Raw genomic sequence first — 16,266 nt, forward strand, 5'->3', positions numbered from 1 at the left:
CTGTACAATCCCTCTGGGTCATTGTCGTTTCAAACTGTACAATCCCTCTGGGTCTCTATCAATTCGAACTGTACAATCCCTCTGGGTCTCTATGGAGTCACACCGTTCAATCACTCTGGGTCTCTACGGATGCGAACTGTACAATCGTTCTGGGTCTCTATGGATTCAAACTGTACAATCCCTCTGGGTCGCTGTTGATTCAAACTGTACAATCCCTCTGGGTCTCCATCGATTTGAACTGTACAATCCTTCTGGGTCGCTGTTGATTCAAACTGTACAATCCCTCTGGGTCTCCATCGATTCGAACTGTACAATCTCTCTGGGTCTCTATGGATTTGAACTGTACAATCCCTCTGGGTCTCTATGGATTCAAACTGTACAATCCCTCTGGGTCTCCATCGATTCAAACTGTACAATCCCTCTGGGTCTCTATGGATTCAAACTGTACAATCTCTCTGGGTCTCTATGGATTTGAACTGTACAATCTCTCTGGGTCTCTATCAATACAAACTGTATAATCCTCCTGGGTCACTTTCAGTTTGAACCGTACAATCCCTCTCAGTCTCAATCAATTCGAACTGTACAACCCCTCTGGGTCGTTGTCGTTTCAAACTGTACAATCCCTCTGGGTCTCTATCAATTCGAACTGTACAATCCCTCTGGGTCTCCATCGATTCGAACTGTACAATCCCTCTGGGTCTCTATGGATTCGAACTGTACAATCCCTCTGGGTCTCTACGAATTCAATTGTACAATCCCTCTGGGTCTGTACGGATTTAAACAGTACTATCTCTCTGGGTCGCAATGGATTTGAACTGTACAATCTCTCTGGGTCACTTTCAGTTTGAACCGTACAATCCCACTCGGTCTCAATCAATTCGAATTGTACAACCCCTCTGGGTCGTTGTCGTTTCAAACTGTACAATCCCTCTGGGTCTCTATCAATTTGAACTGTACAATCCCTCTGGGTCTCCATCGATTCGAACTGTACAATCCCTCCGGGTCTCTATGGATTCATACTGTACAATCACTCTGGTGTCTATGGATTCGAACCATACAATCTCTTGGGGTCTCTATCGACTCAAACTGTACAATCCCTCTGGGTCACTGTCGATTCAAACTGTACAATCCCCCTGGGTCACTGTCGATTCAAACTGTACAATCACTCTGGTGTCTATGGATTCGAACCATACAATCTCTTGGGGTCTCCATCGATTCAAACTGCACAATCCCTCTGGGTCTCTGTTGATTCAAACTGTACAATCCCCCTGGGTCACTGTCGATTCAAACTGTACAATCCCTCTGGGTCTCTGTTGATTCAAACTGTACAATCCCTCTGGGGCTCTATCAACACAAACTGAACAATCACTCTGGGTCACTTTCAATTTTAACCATACCAACCCTCTGGGTCACTGTCGATTCGAACTGAACAATCCCTCTGGGTCTCTATCAGTTCAAACAGTACCATCTCTCTTGGGTCTCTGTCGATTCGAACTGTACAATCCCTCTGGGTCTCTATCGATTCCAACTGTAAAAACCCTTTGAGTCTGTATCGATTCCAACTGCACAATCCCACTGGGTCTCTATGGATTCAAACTGTACAATCCCTCTGGGTCTCTGTCGATTCAAACTCTACAATCTCTCTGGGTCTCTATGGATTTGAACTGTACAATCTCTCTGGGTCTCTATCAATACAAACTGTATAATCCCCCTGGGTCACTTTCAGTTTGAACCGTACAATCCCTCTCAGTCTCAATCAGTTCGAACTGTACAACCCCTCTGGGTCATTGTCGTTTCAAACTGTACAATCCCTCTGGGTCTCTATCAATTCGAACTGTACAATCCCTCTGGGTCTCTATGGATTCACACCGTTCAATCCCTCTGGGTCTCTACGGATGCGAACTGTACAATCGTTCTGGGTCTCTATGGATTCGAACTGTACAATCCCTCTGGGTCGCTGTTGATTCAAACTGTACAATCCCTCTGGGTCACCATCGATTCAAACTGTACAATCCCTCTGGGTCTCCTTCGATTCGAACTGTACAATCCCTCTGGGTCTCTATGGATTCAAACTGTACAATCCCTCTGGGTCGCTGTTGATTCAAACTGTACAATCCCTCTGGGTCTCCATCGATTCAAACTGTACAATCCCTCTGGGTCTCCTTCGATTCGAACTGTACAATCCCTCTGGGTCTCTATGGATTCAAACTGTACAATCCCTCTGGGTCGCTGTGGATTTGAACTGTACAATCTCTCTGGGTCTCTATGGATTTGAACTGTACAATCTCTCTGGGTCTCTATGGATTTGAACTGTACAATCTCTCTGGGTCTCTATCAATACAAACTGTATAATCCCCCTGGGTCACTTTCAGTTTGAACCGTACAATCCCTCTCAGTCTCAATCAATTCGAATTGTACAACCCCTCTGGGTCATTGTCGTTTCAAACTGTACAATCCCTCTGGGTCTCTATCAATTCGAACTGTACAGTCCCGCTGGGTCTCTATGGATTCACACCGTTCAATCACTCTGGGTCTCTACGGATTCGAACTGTACAATCCCTCTGGGTCGCTGTTGATTCAAACTGTACAATCGCTCTGGGTCTCCATCGATTCGAACTGTACAATCCCTCTGGGTCTCCATCGATTCAAACTGTACAATCCCTCTGGGTCTCCATCGATTCGAACTGTACAATCCCTCTGTGTCTCTATGGATTAAAACTGTACAATCTCTCTGGGTCTCTATGGATTTGAACTGTACAATCTCTCTAGGTCTCTATCAATTCAAACTGTACAATCCCCCTGGGTCACTTTCAGTTTGAACCGTACAATTCCTCTCGGTCTCAATCAATTCGAACTGTACAACCCCTCTGGGTCACTGTTGCTTCACACTGTCAATCGCTCCGGGTCTCTATGGATTCATACTGTACAATCACTCTGGGTGTCTATGGATTCGAACCATACAATCTCTTTGGGTCTCTATCGACTAAAACTGTACAATCCCTCTGGGTCACTGTCGATTCGAAATGTACAATCCCTCTGGTTCTCTATGGATTTGAACTATACAATCCCTCTGGGTCTCTATGGATTTGAACAGTACAATCCCTCTGGGCCTCTGTCAATTCGAACTGTACAATCCCTCTGGGTTTCTATGGATTTGAACCATACAATATCTCTGGGTCTCTATTGACTGAAACTGTACAATCCCTCTGGGTAACTGTCGATTTGAACTGTACAATCTCTCTGGGTCACTGTCGATTCAAACTGTACAATCCCTCTGGGTCTCTGTTGATTCAAACTGTACAATCCCTCTGGGGCTCTATCAACACAAACTGAACAATCACTCTGGGTCACTTTCAATTTTAACCATACCAACCCTCTGGGTCACTGTCGATTCGAACTGAACAATCCCTCTGGGTCTCTATCAGTTCAAACAGTACCATCTCTCTTGGGTCTCTGTCGATTCGAACTGTACAATCCCTCTGGGTCTCTATCGATTCCAACTGTAAAAACCCTTTGAGTCTGTATCGATTCCAACTGCACAATCCCACTGGGTCTCTATGGATTCAAACTGTACAATCCCTCTGGGTCTCTGTCGATTCAAACTCTACAATCTCTCTGGGTCTCTATGGATTTGAACTGTACAATCTCTCTGGGTCTCTATCAATACAAACTGTATAATCCCCCTGGGTCACTTTCAGTTTGAACCGTACAATCCCTCTCAGTCTCAATCAGTTCGAACTGTACAACCCCTCTGGGTCATTGTCGTTTCAAACTGTACAATCCCTCTGGGTCTCTATCAATTCGAACTGTACAATCCCTCTGGGTCTCTATGGATTCACACCGTTCAATCCCTCTGGGTCTCTACGGATGCGAACTGTACAATCGTTCTGGGTCTCTATGGATTCGAACTGTACAATCCCTCTGGGTCGCTGTTGATTCAAACTGTACAATCCCTCTGGGTCACCATCGATTCAAACTGTACAATCCCTCTGGGTCTCCTTCGATTCGAACTGTACAATCCCTCTGGGTCTCTATGGATTCAAACTGTACAATCCCTCTGGGTCGCTGTTGATTCAAACTGTACAATCCCTCTGGGTCTCCATCGATTCAAACTGTACAATCCCTCTGGGTCTCCTTCGATTCGAACTGTACAATCCCTCTGGGTCTCTATGGATTCAAACTGTACAATCCCTCTGGGTCGCTGTGGATTTGAACTGTACAATCTCTCTGGGTCTCTATGGATTTGAACTGTACAATCTCTCTGGGTCTCTATGGATTTGAACTGTACAATCTCTCTGGGTCTCTATCAATACAAACTGTATAATCCCCCTGGGTCACTTTCAGTTTGAACCGTACAATCCCTCTCAGTCTCAATCAATTCGAATTGTACAACCCCTCTGGGTCATTGTCGTTTCAAACTGTACAATCCCTCTGGGTCTCTATCAATTCGAACTGTACAGTCCCGCTGGGTCTCTATGGATTCACACCGTTCAATCACTCTGGGTCTCTACGGATTCGAACTGTACAATCCCTCTGGGTCGCTGTTGATTCAAACTGTACAATCGCTCTGGGTCTCCATCGATTCGAACTGTACAATCCCTCTGGGTCTCCATCGATTCAAACTGTACAATCCCTCTGGGTCTCCATCGATTCGAACTGTACAATCCCTCTGTGTCTCTATGGATTAAAACTGTACAATCTCTCTGGGTCTCTATGGATTTGAACTGTACAATCTCTCTAGGTCTCTATCAATTCAAACTGTACAATCCCCCTGGGTCACTTTCAGTTTGAACTGTACAATTCCTCTCGGTCTCAATCAATTCGAACTGTACAACCCCTCTGGGTCACTGTTGCTTCACACTGTCAATCGCTCCGGGTCTCTATGGATTCATACTGTACAATCACTCTGGGTGTCTATGGATTCGAACCATACAATCTCTTTGGGTCTCTATCGACTAAAACTGTACAATCCCTCTGGGTCACTGTCGATTCGAAATGTACAATCCCTCTGGTTCTCTATGGATTTGAACTATACAATCCCTCTGGGTCTCTATGGATTTGAACAGTACAATCCCTCTGGGCCTCTGTCAATTCGAACTGTACAATCCCTCTGGGTTTCTATGGATTTGAACCATACAATATCTCTGGGTCTCTATTGACTGAAACTGTACAATCCCTCTGGGTAACTGTCGATTTGAACTGTACAATCTCTCTGGGTCACTGTCGATTCGAACTGTACAATCCCTCTGGGTCTCTGTAGATTCGAACTATACAGTCCCTCTGGGTCTCTATGGATTAGAACTGTACAATCAGGCTGGGTCTCTATGGATTCGAACCATACAATCTCTCCGGGTCTCTATCGATTCAAACTGTACAATCCCTCTGGGTCACTGTCGATTCAAACTGTACAATCCCCCTGGGTCACTGTCGATTCAAACTGTACAATCCCCCTGGGTCTCTATGGATTCACACCGTTCAATCCCTCTGGGTCTCTACAGATTCGAACTGTACAATCGTTCTGGGTCTCTATGGATTCGAACTGTACAATCCCTCTGGGTCTCTATGGATTCAAACTGTACAATCCCTCTGGGTATCCATCGATTCAAACTGTACAATCCCTCTGGGTCTCCATCGATTCGAACTGTACAATCCCTCTGGGTCTCTGTTGATTCAAACTGTATAATCCCTCTGGGTCTCCATCGATTCGAACTGTACAATCCCTCTGGGTCTCCATCGATTCAAACTGTACAATCCCTCTGGGTCTCTATGGATTCAAACTGTACAATCTCTCTGGGTCTCTCTGGATTTGAACTGTACAATCACTCTGGTGTCTATGGATTCGAACCATACAATCTCTTGGGGTCTCTATCGACTCAAACTGTACAGTCCCTCTGGGCCACTGTCGATTCGAACTGTACAATCCCTCTGGGTCTCTGTCGATTCAAACTGTACAATCCCTCCGGGTCTCTATGGATTCAAACTGTACAATCCCTCTGGGGCTCTATCGACACAAACTGAACAATCACTCTGGGTCACTTTCAATTTTAACCATACCAACCCTCTGGGTCACTGTCGATTCGAACTGTACAATCCCTCTGGGTCTCTATCAGTTCAAACAGTACAATCTCTCTTGGGTCTCTGTCGATTCGAACTGTACAATCCCTCTGGGTCTCTATCGATTCCAACAGTAAAAACCCTCTGAGTCTGTATCGATTCCAACTGTACAATCCCACTGGGTCTCTATGGATTCGAACTGTACAATCCCACTGGGTCTCTATGGATTCACACCGTTCAATCCCTCTGGGTCTCTACGGATTCGAACTGTACAATCCCTCTGGGTCTCTGTCGATTCAAACTGTACAATCTCTCTGGGTCTCTATGGATTTGAACTGTACAATCTCTCTGGGTCTCTATCAATACAAACTGTATAATCCCCCTGGGTCACTTTCAGTTTGAACCGTACAATCCCTCTCAGTCTCAATCAATTCGAACTGTACAACCCCTCTGGGTCATTGTCGTTTCAAACTGTACAAACCCTCTGGGTCTCTATCATTTCGAACTGTACAATCCCTCTGGGTCTCTATGGATTCACACCGTTCAATCACTCTGGGTCTCTACGGATGCGAACTGTACAATCGTTCTGGGTCTCTATGGATTCAAACTGTACAATCCATCTGGGTCGCTGTTGATTCAAACTGTACAATCCCTCTGGGTCTCCATCGATTTGAACTGTACAATCCTTCTGGGTCGCTGTTGATTCAAACTGTACAATCCCTCCGGGTCTCCATCGATTCGAACTGTACAATCTCTCTGGGTCTCTATGGATTTGAACTGTACAATGCCTCTGGGTCTCTATGGATTCAAACTGTACAATCCCTCTGGGTCTCCATCGATTCAAACTGTACAATCCCTCTGGGTCTCTATGGATTCAAACTGTACAATCTCTCTGGGTCTCTATCAATTCAAACTGTACAATCCCCCTGGGTCACTTTCAGTTTGAACCGTACAATCCCTCTCGGTCTCAATCAATTCGAACTGTACAACCCCTCTGGGTCACTGTTGCTTCACACTGTCAATCGCTCCGGGTCTCTATGGATTCATACTGTACAATCAATCTGGGTGTCTATGGATTCGAAGCATACAATCTCTTTGGGTCTCTATCGACTAAAACTATACAATCCCTCTGGGTCACTTTCAATTTTAACCATACCGACCCTCTGGGTGACTGTCGATTCGAACTGTACAATCCCTCTGGGTCTCTATCAGTTCAAACAGTACAATCTCTCTTGGGTCTCTGTCGATTCGAACTGTACAATCCCTCTGGGTCTCTATCAATTCCAACTGTACAAACCCTCTGAGTCTGTATCGATTCCAACTGTACAATCCCTCTGGGTCTCTATGAATTCGAACTGTACAATCCCTCTGGGTCTCTGTCGATTCAAACTGTACAATCTCTCTGGGTCTCTATGGATTTGAACTGTACAATCTCTCCGGGTCTCTATCAATACAAACTGTATAATCCCCCTGGGTCACTTTCAGTTTGAACCGTACAATCCCTCTCAGTCTCAATCAATTTGAACTGTACAACCCCTCTGGGTCGTTGTCGTTTCAAACTGTACAATCCCTCTGGGTCTCTATCAATTCGAACTGTACAATCCCTCTGGGTCTCTATGGATTCGAACTGTACAATCCCTCTGGGTCTCTATGTATTCGAACTGTACAATCCCACTGGGTCTCTATCGATTCTAACTGTACAATCCCTCTCGTACTCTATCGATTTGAACTGTACAATCCCTCTGGGTCTCTATGTATTCGAACTGTACAATCCCACTGGGTCTCTATCGATTCTAACTGTACAATCCCTCTCGTTCTCTATCGATTTGAACTGTACAATCCCTCTGGGTCTCTATCAATTCAAACAGTACAACCCCTCTGGGTCGCTGTCCTTTCAAACTGTACAATCCCTCTGGGTCTCTATGGATTCGAACTGTACAAATCCTCTGGGTCTCTATCAATACAAACTGTATAATCCTCCTGGGTCACTTTCAGTTTGAACCGTACAATCCCTCTCAGTCTCAATCAATTCGAACTGTACAACCCCTCTGGGTCGTTGTCGTTTCAAACTGTACAATCCCTCTGGGTCTCTATCAATTCGAACTGTACAATCCCTCTGGGTCTCCATCGATTCGAACTGTACAATCCCTCTGGGTCTCTATGGATTCGAACTGTACAATCCCTCTGGGTCTCCACGAATTCAATTGTACAATCCCTCTGGGTCTGTACGGATTTAAACAGTACTATCTCTCTGGGTCGCAATGGATTTGAACTGTACAATCTCTCTGGGTCACTTTCAGTTTGAACCGTACAATCCCTCTCGGTCTCAATCAATTCGAACTGTACAACACCACTGGGTCGCTGTTGATTCACACTGTCAATCGCTCCGGGTCTCTATGGATTCATACTGTACAATCACTCTGGTGTCTATGGATTCGAACCATACAATCTCTTGGGGTCTCTATCGACTCAAACTGTACAATCCCTCTGGGTCACTGTCGATTCAAACTGTACAATCCCCCTGGGTCACTGTCGATTCAAACTGTACAATCACTCTGGTGTCTATGGATTCGAACCATACAATCTCTTGGGGTCTCCATCGATTCAAACTGCACAATCCCTCTGGGTCTCTGTTGATTCAAACTGTACAATCCCCCTGGGTCACTGTCGATTCAAACTGTACAATCCCTCTGGGTCTCTGTTGATTCAAACTGTACAATCCCTCTGTGGCTCTATCAACACAAACTGAACAATCACTCTGGGTCACTTTCAATTTTAACCATACCAACCCTCTGGGTCACTGTCGATTCAAACTGTACAATCCCTCTGGGTCTCTATCAGTTCAAACAGTACCATCTCTCTTGGGTGTCTGTCGATTCGAACTGTACAATCCCTCTGGGTCTCTATCGATTCCAACTGTAAAAACCCTTTGAGTCTGTATCGATTCCAACTGTACAATCCCACTGGGTCTCTATGGATTCAAACTGTACAATCCCTCTGGGTCTCTGTCGATTCAAACTGTACAATCTCTCTGGGTCTCTATGGATTTGAACTGTACAATCTCTCTGGGTCTCTATCAATACAAACTGTATAATCCCCCTGGGTCACTTTCAGTTTGAACCGTACAATCCCTCTCAGTCTCAATCAATTCGAACTGTACAACCCCTCTGGGTCATTGTCGTTTCAAACTGTACAATCCCTCTGGGTCTCTATCAATTCGAACTGTACAATCCCTCTGGGTCTCTATGGATTCACACCGTTCAATCCCTCTGGGTCTCTACGGATGCGAACTGTACAATCGTTCTGGGTCTCTATGGATTCGAACTGTACAATCCCTCTGGGTCGCTGTTGATTCAAACTGTACAATCCCTCTGGGTCACCATCGATTCAAACTGTACAATCCCTCTGGGTCTCCTTCGATTCGAACTGTACAATCCCTCTGGGTCTCTATGGATTCAAACTGTACAATCCCTCTGGGTCGCTGTTGATTCAAACTATACAATCCCTCTGGGTCTCCATCGATTCAAACTGTACAATCCCTCTGGGTCTCCTTCGATTCGAACTGTACAATCCCTCTGGGTCTCTATGGATTCAAACTGTACAATCCCTCTGGGTCGCTGTAGATTCGAACTGTACATTCTCTCTGGGTCTCTATGGATTTGAACTGTACAATCTCTCTGGGTCTCTATGGATTTGAACTGTACAATCTCTCTGGGTCTCTATCAATACAAACTGTATAATCCCCCTGGGTCACTTTCAGTTTGAACCGTACAATCCCTCTCAGTCTCAATCAATTCGAATTGTACAACCCCTCTGGGTCATTGTCGTTTCAAACTGTACAATCCCTCTGGGTCTCTATCAATTCGAACTGTACAGTCCCGCTGGGTCTCTATGGATTCACACCGTTCAATCACTCTGGGTCTCTACGGATTCGAACTGTACAATCCCTCTGGGTCGCTGTTGATTCAAACTGTACAATCCCTCTGGGTCTCCATCGATTCGAACTGTACAATCTCTCTGGGTCTCCATCGATTCGAACTGTACAATCCCTCTGGGTCTCCATCGATTCAAACTGTACAATCCCTCTGGGTCTCCATCGATTCAAACTGTACAATCCCTCTGGGTCTCTATGGATTCAAACTGTACAATCTCTCTGGGTCTCTATGGATTTGAACTGTACAATCTCTCTGGGTCTCTATCAATTCAAACTGTACAATCCCCCTGGGTCACTTTCAGTTTGAACCGTACAATTCCTCTCGGTCTCAATCAATTCGAACTGTAAAACCCCTCTGGGTCACTGTTGCTTCACACTGTCAATCGCTCCGGGTCTCTATGGATTCATACTGTACAATCACTCTGGGTGTCTATGGATTCGAACCATACAATCTCTTTGGGTCTCTATCGACTAAAACTGTACAATCCCTCTGGGTCACTGTCGATTCGAAATGTACAATCCCTCTGGTTCTCTATGGATTTGAACTATACAATCCCTCTGGGTCTCTATGGATTTGAACAGTACAATCCCTCTGGGCGTCTGTCAATTCGAACTGTACAATCCCTCTGGGTTTCTATGGATTTGAACCATACAATATCTCTGGGTCTCTATTGACTGAAACTGTACAATCCCTCTGGGTAACTGTCGATTTGAACTGTACAATCTCTCTGGGTCACTGTCGATTCGAACTGTACAATCCCTCTGGGTCTCTGTAGATTCGAACTATACAGTCCCTCTGGGTCTCTATGGATTAGAACTGTACAATCAGGCTGGGTCTCTATGGATTCGAACCATACAATCTCTCCGGGTCTCTATCGATTCAAACTGTACAATCCCTCTGGCTCACTGTCGATTCAAACTGTACAATCCCCCTGGGTCTCTATGGATTCACACCGTTCAATCCCTCTGGGTCTCTACAGATTCGAACTGTACAATCGTTCTGGGTCTCTATGGATTCGAACTGTACAATCCCTCTGGGTCTCTATGGATTCAAACTGTACAATCCCTCTGGGTCTCCATCGATTCAAACTGTACAATCCCTCTGGGTCTCCATCGATTCGAACTGTACAATCCCTCTGGGTCTCTGTTGATTCAAACTGTATAATCCCTCTGGGTCTCCATCGATTCGAACTGTACAATCTCTCTGGGTCTCCATCGATTCAAACTGTACAATCCCTCTGGGTCTCTATGGATTCAAACTGTACAATCTCTCTGGGTCTCTCTGGATTTGAACTGTACAATCACTCTGGTGTCTATGGATTCGAACCATACAATCTCTTGGGGTCTCTATCGACTCAAACTGTACAATCCCTCCGGGTCTCTATGGATTCAAACTGTACAATCCCTCTGGGGCTCTATCGACACAAACTGAACAATCACTCTGGGTCACTTTCAATTTTAACCATACCAACCCTCTGGGTCACTGTCGATTCGAACTGTACAATCCCTCTGGGTCTCTATCAGTTCAAACAGTACAATCTCTCTTGGGTCTCTGTCGATTCGAACTGTACAATCCCTCTGGGTCTCTATCGATTCCAACAGTAAAAACCCTCTGAGTCTGTATCGATTCCAACTGTACAATCCCACTGGGTCTCTATGGATTCGAACTGTACAATCCCACTGGGTCTCTATGGATTCACACCGTTCAATCCCTCTGGGTCTCTACGGATTCGAACTGTACAATCCCTCTGGGTCTCCTTTGATTCGAACTGTACAATCCCTCTGGGTCTCTATGGATTCAAACTGTACAATCCCTCTGGGTCGCTGTAGATTCGAACTGTACAATCTCTCTGGGTCTCTATGGATTTGAACTGTACAATCTCTCTGGGTCTCTATGGATTTGAACTGTACAATCTCTCTGGGTCTCTATCAATACAAACTGTATAATCCCCCTGGGTCACTTTCAGTTTGAACCGTACAATCCCTCTCAGTCTCAATCAATTCGAATTGTACAACCCCTCTGGGTCATTGTCGTTTCAAACTGTACAATCCCTCTGGGTCTCTATCAATTCGAACTGTACAGTCCCGCTGGGTCTCTATGGATTCACACCGTTCAATCACTCTGGGTCTCTACGGATTCGAACTGTACAATCCCTCTGGGTCGCTGTTGATTCAAACTGTACAATCCCTCTGGGTCTCCATCGATTCGAACTGTACAATCCCTCTGGGTCTCCATCGATTCAAACTGTACAATCCCTCTGGGTCTCCATCGATTCAAACTGTACAATCCCTCTGGGTCTCTATGGATTCAAACTGTACAATCTCTCTGGGTCTCTATGGATTTGAACTGTACAATCTCTCTGGGTCTCTATCAATTCAAACTGTACAATCCGCCTGGGTCACTTTCAGTTTGAACCGTACAATTCCTCTCGGTCTCAATCAATTCGAACTGTACAACCCCTCTGGGTCACTGTTGCTTCACACTGTCAATCGCTCCGGGTCTCTATGGATTCATACTGTACAATCACTCTGGGTGTCTATGGATTCGAACCATACAATCTCTTTGGGTCTCTATCGACTAAAACTGTACAATCCCTCTGGGTCACTGTCGATTCGAAATGTACAATCCCTCTGGTTCTCTATGGATTTGAACTATACAATCCCTCTGGGTCTCTATGTATTTGAACAGTACAATCCCTCTGGGCCTCTGTCAATTCGAACTGTACAATCCCTCTGGGTCTCTGTAGATTCGAACTATACAGTCCCTCTGGGTCTCTATGGATTAGAACTGTACAATCAGGCTGGGTCTCTATGGATTCGAACCATACAATCTCTCCGGGTCTCTATCGATTCAAACTGTACAATCCCTCTGGGTCACTGTCGATTCAAACTGTACAATCCCCCTGGGTCACTGTCGATTCAAACTGTACAATCCCCCTGGGTCTCTATGGATTCACACCGTTCAATCCCTCTGGGTCTCTATGGATTCAAACTGTACAATCCCTCTGGGTCTCCATCGATTCAAACTGTACAATCCCTCTGGGTCTCCATCGATTCGAACTGTACAATCCCTCTGGGTCTCCATCGATTCGAACTGTACAATCCCTCTGGGTCTCTGTTGATTCAAACTGTATAATCCCTCTGGGTCTCCATCGATTCGAACTGTACAATCCCTCTGGGTCTCCATCGATTCAAACTGTACAATCCCTCTGGGTCTCTATGGATTCAAACTGTACAATCTCTCTGGGTCTCTCTGGATTTGAACTGTACAATCACTCTGGTGTCTATGGATTCGAACCATACAATCTCTTGGGGTCTCTATCGACTCAAACTGTACAATCCCTCTGGGCCACTGTCGATTCGAACTGTACAATCCCTCTGGGTCTCTGTCGATTCAAACTGTACAATCCCTCCGGGTCTCTATGGATTCAAACTGTACAATCCCTCTGGGGCTCTATCGACACAAACTGAACAATCACTCTGGGTCACTTTCAATTTTAACCATACCAACCCTCTGGGTCACTGTCGATTCGAACTGTACAATCCCTCTGGGTCTCTATCAGTTCAAACAGTACAATCTCTCTTGGGTCTCTGTCGATTCGAACTGTACAATCCCTCTGGGTCTCTATCGATTCCAACAGTAAAAACCCTCTGAGTCTGTATCGATTCCAACTGTACAATCCCACTGGGTCTCTATGGATTCGAACTGTACAATCCCACTGGGTCTCTATGGATTCACACCGTTCAATCCATCTGGGTCTCTACGGATTCGAACTGTACAATCCCTCTGGGTCTCTGTCGATTCAAACTGTACAATCTCTCTGGGTCTCTATGGATTTGAACTGTACAATCTCTCTGGGTCTCTATCAATACAAACTGTATAATCCCCCTGGGTCACTTTCAGTTTGAACCGTACAATCCCTCTCAGTCTCAATCAATTCGAACTGTACAACCCCTCTGGGTCATTGTCGTTTCAAACTGTACAAACCCTCTGGGTCTCTATCATTTCGAACTGTACAATCCCTCTGGGTCTCTATGGATTCACACCGTTCAATCACTCTGGGTCTCTACGGATGCGAACTGTACAATCGTTCTGGGTCTCTATGGATTCAAACTGTACAATCCATCTGGGTCGCTGTTGATTCAAACTGTACAATCCCTCTGGGTCTCCATCGATTTGAACTGTACAATCCTTCTGGGTCGCTGTTGATTCAAACTGTACAATCCCTCCGGGTCTCCATCGATTCGAACTGTACAATCTCTCTGGGTCTCTATGGATTTGAACTGTACAATGCCTCTGGGTCTCTATGGATTCAAACTGTACAATCCCTCTGGGTCTCCATCGATTCAAACTGTACAATCCCTCTGGGTCTCTATGGATTCAAACTGTACAATCTCTCTGGGTCTCTATCAATTCAAACTGTACAATCCCCCTGGGTCACTTTCAGTTTGAACCGTACAATCCCTCTCGGTCTCAATCAATTCGAACTGTACAACCCCTAGGGGTCACTGTTGCTTCACACTGTCAATCGCTCCGGGTCTCTATGGATTCATACTGTACAATCAATCTGGGTGTCTATGGATTCGAAGCATACAATCTCTTTGGGTCTCTATCGACTAAAACTGTACAATCCCTCTGGGTCACTTTCAATTTTAACCATACCGACCCTCTGGGTGACTGTCGATTCGAACTGTACAATCCCTCTGGGTCTCTATCAGTTCAAACAGTACAATCTCTCTTGGGTCTCTGTCGATTCGAACTGTACAATCCCTCTGGGTCTCTATCAATTCCAACTGTACAAACCCTCTGAGTCTGTATCGATTCCAACTGTACAATCCCTCTGGGTCTCTATGGATTCGAACTGTACAATCCCTCTGGGTCTCTGTCGATTCAAACTGTACAATCTCTCTGGGTCTCTATGGATTTGAACTGTACAATCTCTCCGGGTCTCTATCAATACAAACTGTATAATCCCCCTGGGTCACTTTCAGTTTGAACCGTACAATCCCTCTCAGTCTCAATCAATTTGAACTGTACAACCTCTCTGGGTCGTTGTCGTTTCAAACTGTACAATCCCTCTGGGTCTCTATGTATTCGAACTGTACAATCCCACTGGGTCTCTATCGATTCTAACTGTACAATCCCTCTCGTACTCTATAGATTTGAACTGTACAATCCCTCTGGGTCTCTATGTATTCGAACTGTACAATCCCACTGGGTCTCTATCGATTCTAACTGTACAATCCCTCTCGTTCTCTATCGATTTGAACTGTACAATCCCTCTGGGTCTCTATCAATTCAAACAGTACAACCCCTCTGGGTCGCTGTCCTTTCAAACTGTACAATCCCTCTGGGTCTCTATGGATTCGAACTGTACAAATCCTCTGGGTCTCTATCAATACAAACTGTATAATCCTCCTGGGTCACTTTCAGTTTGAACCGTACATTCCCTCTCAGTCTCAATCAATTCGAACTGTACAACCCCTCTGGGTCGTTGTCGTTTCAAACTGTACAATCCCTCTGGGTCTCTATCAATTCGAACTGTACAATCCCTCTGGGTCTCCATCGATTCGAACTGTACAATCCCTCTGGGTCTCCACGAATTCAATTGTACAATCCCTCTGGGTCTGTACGGATTTAAACAGTACTATCTCTCTGGGTCGCAATGGATTTGAACTGTACAATCTCTCTGGGTCACTTTCAGTTTGAACCGTACAATCCCTCTCGGTCTCAATCAATTCGAACTGTACAACACCACTGGGTCGCTGTTGGTTCACACTGTCAATCGCTCCGGGTCTCTATGGATTCATACTGTACAATCACTCTGGTGTCTATGGATTCGAACCATACAATCTCTTGGGGTCTCTATCGACTCAAACTGTACAATCCCTCTGGGTCACTGTCGATTCAAACTGTACAATCCCCCTGGGTCACTGTCGATTCAAACTGTACAATCACTCTGGTGTCTATGGATTCGAACCATACAATCTCTTGGGGTCTCCATCGATTCAAACTGCACAATCCCTCTGGGTCTCTGTTGATTCAAACTGTACAATCCCCCTGGGTCACTGTCGATTCAAACTGTACAATCCCTCTGGGTCTCTGTTGATTCAAACTGTACAATCCCTCTGTGGCTCTATCAACACAAACTGAACAATCACTCTGGGTCACTTTCAATTTTAACCATACCAACCCTCTGGGTCACTGTCGATTCAAACTGTACAATCCCTCTGGGTCTCTATCAGTTCAAACAGTACCAACTCTCTTGGGTCTCTGT

The 16,266-nt window shown here is 45.3% G+C and overlaps 1 protein-coding gene across 1 annotated transcript in view; it reads right to left on the reverse strand.

Moving 5' to 3' along the window:
• Positions 1-16,266, reverse strand: part of LOC140717411 (rho GTPase-activating protein 30-like) — a 111,207-nt gene that overhangs the window by 68,200 nt on the left and 26,741 nt on the right. The window lies entirely within an intron of this gene.

The sequence above is a fragment of the Hemitrygon akajei genome, chromosome 27 (assembly GCF_048418815.1).
Source record: "Hemitrygon akajei chromosome 27, sHemAka1.3, whole genome shotgun sequence".
NCBI lineage: Eukaryota > Metazoa > Chordata > Chondrichthyes > Myliobatiformes > Dasyatidae > Hemitrygon > Hemitrygon akajei.